At 37.9% G+C, this 7,101-nt stretch overlaps 1 pseudogene; it reads right to left on the bottom strand.

Annotated features, from left to right (window-relative positions):
- Positions 1 to 1,086: 1,086 nt before the first annotated feature.
- LOC116084738 lies at positions 1,087 to 2,217 on the bottom strand (annotated as a pseudogene).
- Positions 2,218 to 7,101: the final 4,884 nt, after the last annotated feature.

Raw genomic sequence — 7,101 nt, 5'->3', positions numbered from 1 at the left:
GTATAAGATGAACTATAAATATAAGTAGTTTTGGTATGTATTTTCCTGAAGAGAAAGAATGTTGAACATTTCTTTAAGTCGTTCACAACCATTTGTGTTTTATATTTTAAGAACTTTCTGCTTAGTTTTGTACCACAATTTTAAAATGAGTTGTTTGTTTTCTTGAAGTACAGCTTTCTTCATTCTCTATGTGTTTTAGATATTAACCTCTGTTGGATGAGTAATTGGTAAAGATCTTTATGTTCTGCAGTCTGCTGTTTTGTCCAAATGATGGAGACTTTTGTAGTACAGAAGCTTTTCAGCTTCATGAGGTTCTGTTTATTGATTGTTGATCTGAGAGCCTGTGCTTTTTGTGTTCTGTTCAGGAATCTTTCCTGGATCGATGAGTTCAAGCCTATCCCCTGCTTTCTCTCATATCAAATTAAGACTATTTAGTCTTTCACTGAGGCTCTTGATCCATTTGGAGTTGAGTTTTAAGTGGGTTGATAAATATGAATCTGTTTTTTTTCTTTTTTTTCAAGAGGATTAACTTGTTAATTGAGTACACATGATAATGGATGATACACAAGCTTCATTCCCATCTGTTATTTTATCTGATACCATTATTCAATTTTGATATTGCGTAGGGTGTGCCAACACCCATTTTATAACCAAATTGTGACCTTGTCTGGATGACCCTTTCAATGGTGAAACTCATTAAAATTACACCAGTAACTGGCAGGTTAACAACAGCAAGGTTTTTGAAGACAATGGCTTCTCCACCCAAGCAACCATAAATAAATTCCACATGGAACTTGGCACAGCCCTGAAGGAATTCTAACTTCACACTCTTGGGGAAGTTTACCAAGATGGCTTCAGAGTAGACTAACTTTACACAGCACTTTTTTTTTTTTTTTTAAAAAAAAGACACATTTATTCAGCATCATGATCAGATCACATGTAGCAACCAACAGCAGGGGTGAAAAAGGTCTACAGTAAAACCCTTTGTTGGAATGCTCTACACTTTCCACAGAACAGAAACTAAAACAAACCTGTTATACAATTAGCCACAAATACAGCCCTGGAGTTTTTGCCCACATGCATGGGTATTGTGTAAAACATTCCTTCTTGTAGCCGCTAGGCCCTGCCACCACTGTGCTTGGCTGAGTTCACAAATCCGTTGTAACCTGTAGCTTCCCTGTCACTTCTCTGGCTCTCCTCTCCTGTTGAGCTTTATCTCCTGGCTGTATGTAATTAGAACCTCCTGCCACTGCCATAGCTACTGCTGCTGCTGGAACCTCCATAGCCACCCTGGTTTCGTGGTTTAGCAAAGTATTGGCCTCTGCCACCATAAAGGCCAGCACTCCTGCCTCCAAAGTTTCTTTCCTTCATCGGTCCAAAATTTGAAGACCGATTGTTGTAATTGCCAAAATCATTGTAGCTTCCACCATCTCCAAAATTGCTTCCGTTATTGCCAAATCCGTTATAGCCATCCCCACTGCCACCATATCCACCACCATCACGGCTGCCACCAAAGCCACAACGACCACTGAAGTTCCCACCTCAACCAAAATTGTCATTGCCACCAAAACCGCCTCCACGACCACCACCAAAGTTCCCGGAACCACTTCGACCTCTCTGGCTGGATGAAGCACTAGCCATCTCTTGCTTCGACAGAGCCTTTCTTACTTCACAGTTGTGGCCACTCACAGTATGGTATTTCTGAATAACAATCTTATCCATAGGGTCATGGTCGTCAGAGGTGACAAAACCAAAGCCCCTCTTTTTTCCACTGCCTCTGTCAGTCATAATTTCTATCAAATTCCATCAAAATTTCAAACAAATCTTCCCATACTGCTCAAGATAATCTCATAGGTGATGTTCTTCATTGTCTTCTTTAATACCACCCACAAAGATCTTTTTCACAGTTAAGTGGGCACCCGGTCTCTGAGAATCTTCTCTTGACACAGCTCTTAGTTTCCACAACTCTTCAATCCACCTTGTGTGGTCTTGCATTCATGGCAGCATCAACTTCTTCCACAGTGGCATATGTGACAAACCCAAAGCCCCTGGATCTCTTGGTGTTAGGATCTCATCTCTCATTACCGCACAGTCGGTTAGTGTTTCCCTTTGCTCAAAATGGCTCCTCAGACTCTCATCGGTTGTTTTGAAGCTCAGCCCTCTGAAGAAGAGCTTCCGCGGCTGTTTCAGCTCCTTGGGAGACTCTGACTTAGACATGACAGCAGGGTTATGAGAGCCTTCAGCGATGCTTCCTCAGCAGCGTCAAACAGCAGAAAGGCTATTTGTATTTTTCCACATGTATCCATCCAGCATGACCAGTACCATTTGTTGAAGGTATTTTCTACAGTATATATTTTTTGACTTTATCCAAAATCAGGTGTCCACATATGTGTGGAGTTATATCAGGGCATTCAGTTTGATTCAGTTGATTGGCATCTCTACTTTTATGCCAATTCCATGCTTTTAAAAAAGAATTATTAAGCTCTGTACAATTTGAGATCAAGAGTAGTGATCTTAGTGAACCTGCAACAATATCATCACCATCACCACCACCACCATCATCATCAGTAGTAGTAGTAGTGTATCTAGGATTCAAGGCTGTATTAGTTAGCCTGACATTTTTCCAGATGAAGTTAATAATTGTTTTTTTTTCCATTTCTGTGAAGAATTGTGTTGAAATTTTTATGGGAATTATGGTGAATCTATAGATAGCTTTTGGCAGCATGGGCATTTTTGCTATATTAATCCCACTGGTCCACGAACTTGGGAAAGCTTTCTACCTTCTGCTGTCATCTTCAGTTTCTTTCATCAGTGTCTTAAAGTTTTTATGATACAAGTTTATCACTAGCTTGTTTAGAGTTGTTCCAGGATGTGTATTTTTGAAGTTATTCTGAAATGTATTGTTTCCCTGATTTCTTTCTCAATTATTTTCATTTGTATGTAAAAACAAACTAATTTTGAATGTTAATTTTGTAGTCTGCTATTTTGCTGCACATATCTATCATTTGAGGACGTTTTCTGGTTGAGTTTTTAGGGTCATTTATGTATAAAACTATATCATATGAAAATAAGGACACTTTAACTTCTTCCTTTTCCTGTTTGTATCCCATTGATCTCCTTTGCTTTGTCTCATTGAGTTGTTTCATTGCTTTAACTAAGACTTCAAGTACATTGAATAGGTATGGAGAGAGTAGATATCCTTGTCTTGTTCCTGATTTAAGTAGAATTTGAATTTCTCTCTGTTTAGTTTGATGTTGGCTTGCTGTATATTCCTTTTGTTATATTGAGGTATTTATCTTGTATTCCCTGTCTCTCTGGGACTTTTATTATGAAGATGTGTTTGATTTTTGTCAAAGGCCTTTTCTTCTTCTAATGAGATGATCCTGTAGTTTCTGTCTCTCAGTCTGTGAATGTAGTGGATTATGTTTATTGTTTTCCAAGTGATGAACCATCCCTGCATCTCTGACATGAAGCCACTTGATCATGGTGGGTAATATTTTTATGTGTTTTTGATTTTGCTTTGCAAGTATTTCAATGGTAATTTTTTATTAGATATTTTCTTTATTTACATTTCAAATGATATCTCCTTTCCCAGTTTCCATCTGAAAAAAAAAAAAAAACAAACAAACCCTGTTTTCTCCCTCCTCCCCCTGCTCACCAACCCACCCTATCCCACTCCCTGGCCCTGGCATTCCCCTACACTGAGGCATAGAACCTTCACAGGGCCAAGGGCCTCTCCTGTCCTTGATGACCGACTAGGCCATCCTCTGCTACATATGCAGATGGAGCCATGAGTCCCACTATGTGTACTCTTTAGTTGGTGGTTTAGTCCCTGGGAGCTCTGAGGGTACTAGTTAGTTCATATTGTTGTTTGTCCTAAGGGCTGCAAGCCCTTCAGCTCCTTGGGTCCTTTCTCTAGCTTCTTCATTGGTGACCCTGTGCTCAGTCCAATGGATGGTTGTGAGCCTCTACTTCTGTATTAGTTGGGTACTGTCAGAGCCTCTCAGGAGACATCTATATCAGGCTCTTGTCATCCAGGAAGATGGCATCCACAATAGTGTCTGGATTTGATGATTGAATATGGAAGGATTCCCAGGTGGAGCAGTCTCTGGATTGTCCTTCCTTCAGTCTCTGCTCCATAGTTTGTCTCTGCAACTCCTTCCATGGGTATTTTGTTCCCCCATCTAAGAAGGAATTAAGTATCCACACTTTGGTATTCCTTCTTCTTGAGTTGCTTGTTTGTGGATTGTATTTTGGGTATTCTGAATTTCTGGCCTAATATCTACTTATCAGTGAGTGCATACCATGTGTGTTCTTTTGTGATTGGGTTACCTCACTCAGGATGATATTCTCCAGATCCATCCATTTCCCTAAGAATTTCATAAATTCATTGTTTTTAATAGCTGAGTAGTACTCCATTGTGTAAATGTGCCACATTTACTGTATACATTCCTCTGTTGAAGGACATCTGGGTTGTTTCCAGTTTCTGGCTATTATAAATAAAGCTACTATGAACTTGGTGAAGCATGTGTCCCTATTACATGTTGGAGCATCTTCTGGGTATATGCCCAGGGGTGCTATAGCTGGGTCCTCTGGTATTACTATGTCCACTTTCCAGAGGAACCGCCAAACTAATTTTCAGCGTTTTTATACAAGTTTGCAATCCCACCAGCAATGAAGGAGTGTTGCTCTTTCTCCACAACCTTGCCAGAATCTGCTGTCACCTGAGATTTTGATCTTAGCCATTCTGACTGGTGTGAGGTGGAATCTCAGGGTTGTTTTGATTTACATTTCCCTGATGACTAAGGATGTCGAACATTTCTTCAGGTGAGTCTCAGACACTCGGTATTCCTCAGTTGAGAATTCTTTGTTTAGCTCTGTACCCCATTTTTTAATAAGGTTATTGGATTTTCTGGAGTCTAATTTCTTGAGTTCTTTGTATATATTGGATATTAGCCTTCTATCAGATATAGGGTTGTTAACGATCTTTTCCCAATCTGTTGGTTGCCGTTTTGTCCTATTGAAAGTACAAAGCTCAAGTCCAAGTGGATCAAGAACTTCTAAATAAAACCAGATACACTGAAACGAATAGAAAAGAAAGTGGGGAAGAGCCTCAAGCACATGGGCAGAAGGGAAAATTTCCTGAACAGAACACCAATAGCTCATGTTCTAAGATCAAGAATTGACAAATGGGACTTCATAAAATTACAACGCTTCTGTAAGGCAAAAGGCACTGTCAATAGGTCAATGATAATTTTTTTGCATCTATGTTTATAAAAAATATTGGCATGTAATATTTTTGTTGAATTTGTTGTTTTGGTATCAGGGTAATAATAATGGCTTTGTTAAGCAAATTAGAAAATGTTCATTCTGTTTCTTTTGAGAAGTATTAAAGGTAATTATTCTTTGAATTCTGAGTTGAATCCATGTGGTCCTGGACTTTTTTGTTGGCATAATTTTAATTACAGCTTCTACTTCACGGCTGGTTATGACTTTGTTTAAATTATTTACTTCATCTTGTTTTAAATTTTGTAGCTCATATATCAAGAATTTCATCCGTTTCTTTTAGGTTCCCTGTTGAGTGGAACACAGATTTTTAAAGGATGTCCTTATGATTCTCTGAATTTCTTTGGGTTCTTTTGTAGCATACTGCTTTTCATCTCTAATGTTATTAATTTGAACCATTTCCTCTGTCTCTCTGTTATTTTGGCTAAGGATTTATCAATCATATTGGTTTCCTGAGGGAATAAACTCTTTATTCTATTAGTTCTTTGCATTTGTTTGTTTTTATTTTGTTGATTCCATCCCAACATTTTGTTGATGAGTTTGATTATTCCTTGCCACTGACCCCTTTTGGTTGTTATTTCTTCTTGTTATTTTAGAGTTGCGAGATGTGTTGTTATGTTACTAATATGAGACTGCTCCAGATTTTGATGTGAGCACGTCCATGAACTTGCCTCTTAGAGCTATCTGTTTTGTCCCATGGGTGTGGGTATGGTGTGCTTTCATTTATATTAAACTCTAAAATGTTTTAAATTTCTTCTTGATTTTTGTTTTTTCACTCATTTGTCATTCATTAATGAGTTATTTTCTATGAGTTTGTAAGATCTCTGCTGTTTCTATTGTTATTGACATCCAGCTTTAATTCACGGTAGTCAAACAGGATTCAGGATGTTATTTCAATTTTCTTATATCTGCTGAAATTTCCTGTGTTTCCAAGCATGTGATCAATTATGGATCAAGTTCCATGAGATGCCAAGAAGCAAGTATATTCTTTTATGTTTGGGTGAAATGCTTTGTAGATGTCTGTTAGGTCCATTTGATTTGTGTTGATATTTAATTCTAGCATATCACTATTTTTGTCTGGATGACCTATCTATTGGCGAAAGTGGGTCTTGGAGTCATCCACTATATTGTGTGACGAACAATATATGATATTAACTGTAGTAGATTTTTTTAATGAATTTGGGTATCCTTGTGTTTGGTACATTAATCTTTAGAATCACAATATCATTTTGATGGAGTATTCCTTTAATGAGTATGTCATGTCCTTCCCTATCTTTTTTGATTAGTTTTATATCCTAAGTGTCCCATTTCCATTTTCATTTCAGTTTGGGTTTTCTTCATTTACTCTGTTTTTACTTTTATGTTTTGAAAATCTTTCATTATTTCATTCAGCTGTTCATGTTTTCCCTTTCTTCATCAAGACTTTTTATTTATATCTTCCTTAAATTCCTTGAACATATTCACAATTGTTATTCTAAGTTATTATCTTGTGCTTCAGCTATATTGCAGTTACCAGGGTCTGTTTGTAGTAGGGTTGCTGGCTTCTGGAGGAGGCATGTTGTCTTGAATATTCATGTTTTTGTTTGTTTGTTTGTTTTTTGTGCTGGCATCTTGGTATTTGAAGTTATGGTGTTTCTTGGTGTATATATCTGGTCTTGGTTTTACTGAGTAGGTATTCTGTTCTTTGGTTAATGCTGCCCATTCTGGCTCCTAGTCAAGTGTGGTGACTGTGGAATCCCTGGTAGAGAATGCTACTGTAGGTCAACAAGTGGCACAAAAAGGGGAGATGAACTAGAAGCAAAAACTCTGAGGGGG

Source organism: Mastomys coucha, unplaced genomic scaffold, assembly GCF_008632895.1.
Source record: "Mastomys coucha isolate ucsf_1 unplaced genomic scaffold, UCSF_Mcou_1 pScaffold9, whole genome shotgun sequence".
In the NCBI taxonomy this organism is placed as follows: domain Eukaryota; kingdom Metazoa; phylum Chordata; class Mammalia; order Rodentia; family Muridae; genus Mastomys; species Mastomys coucha.
The sequence above is the reverse complement of the archived record's forward strand: the minus strand, read 5'-3'. Positions and strand labels throughout refer to the sequence as shown.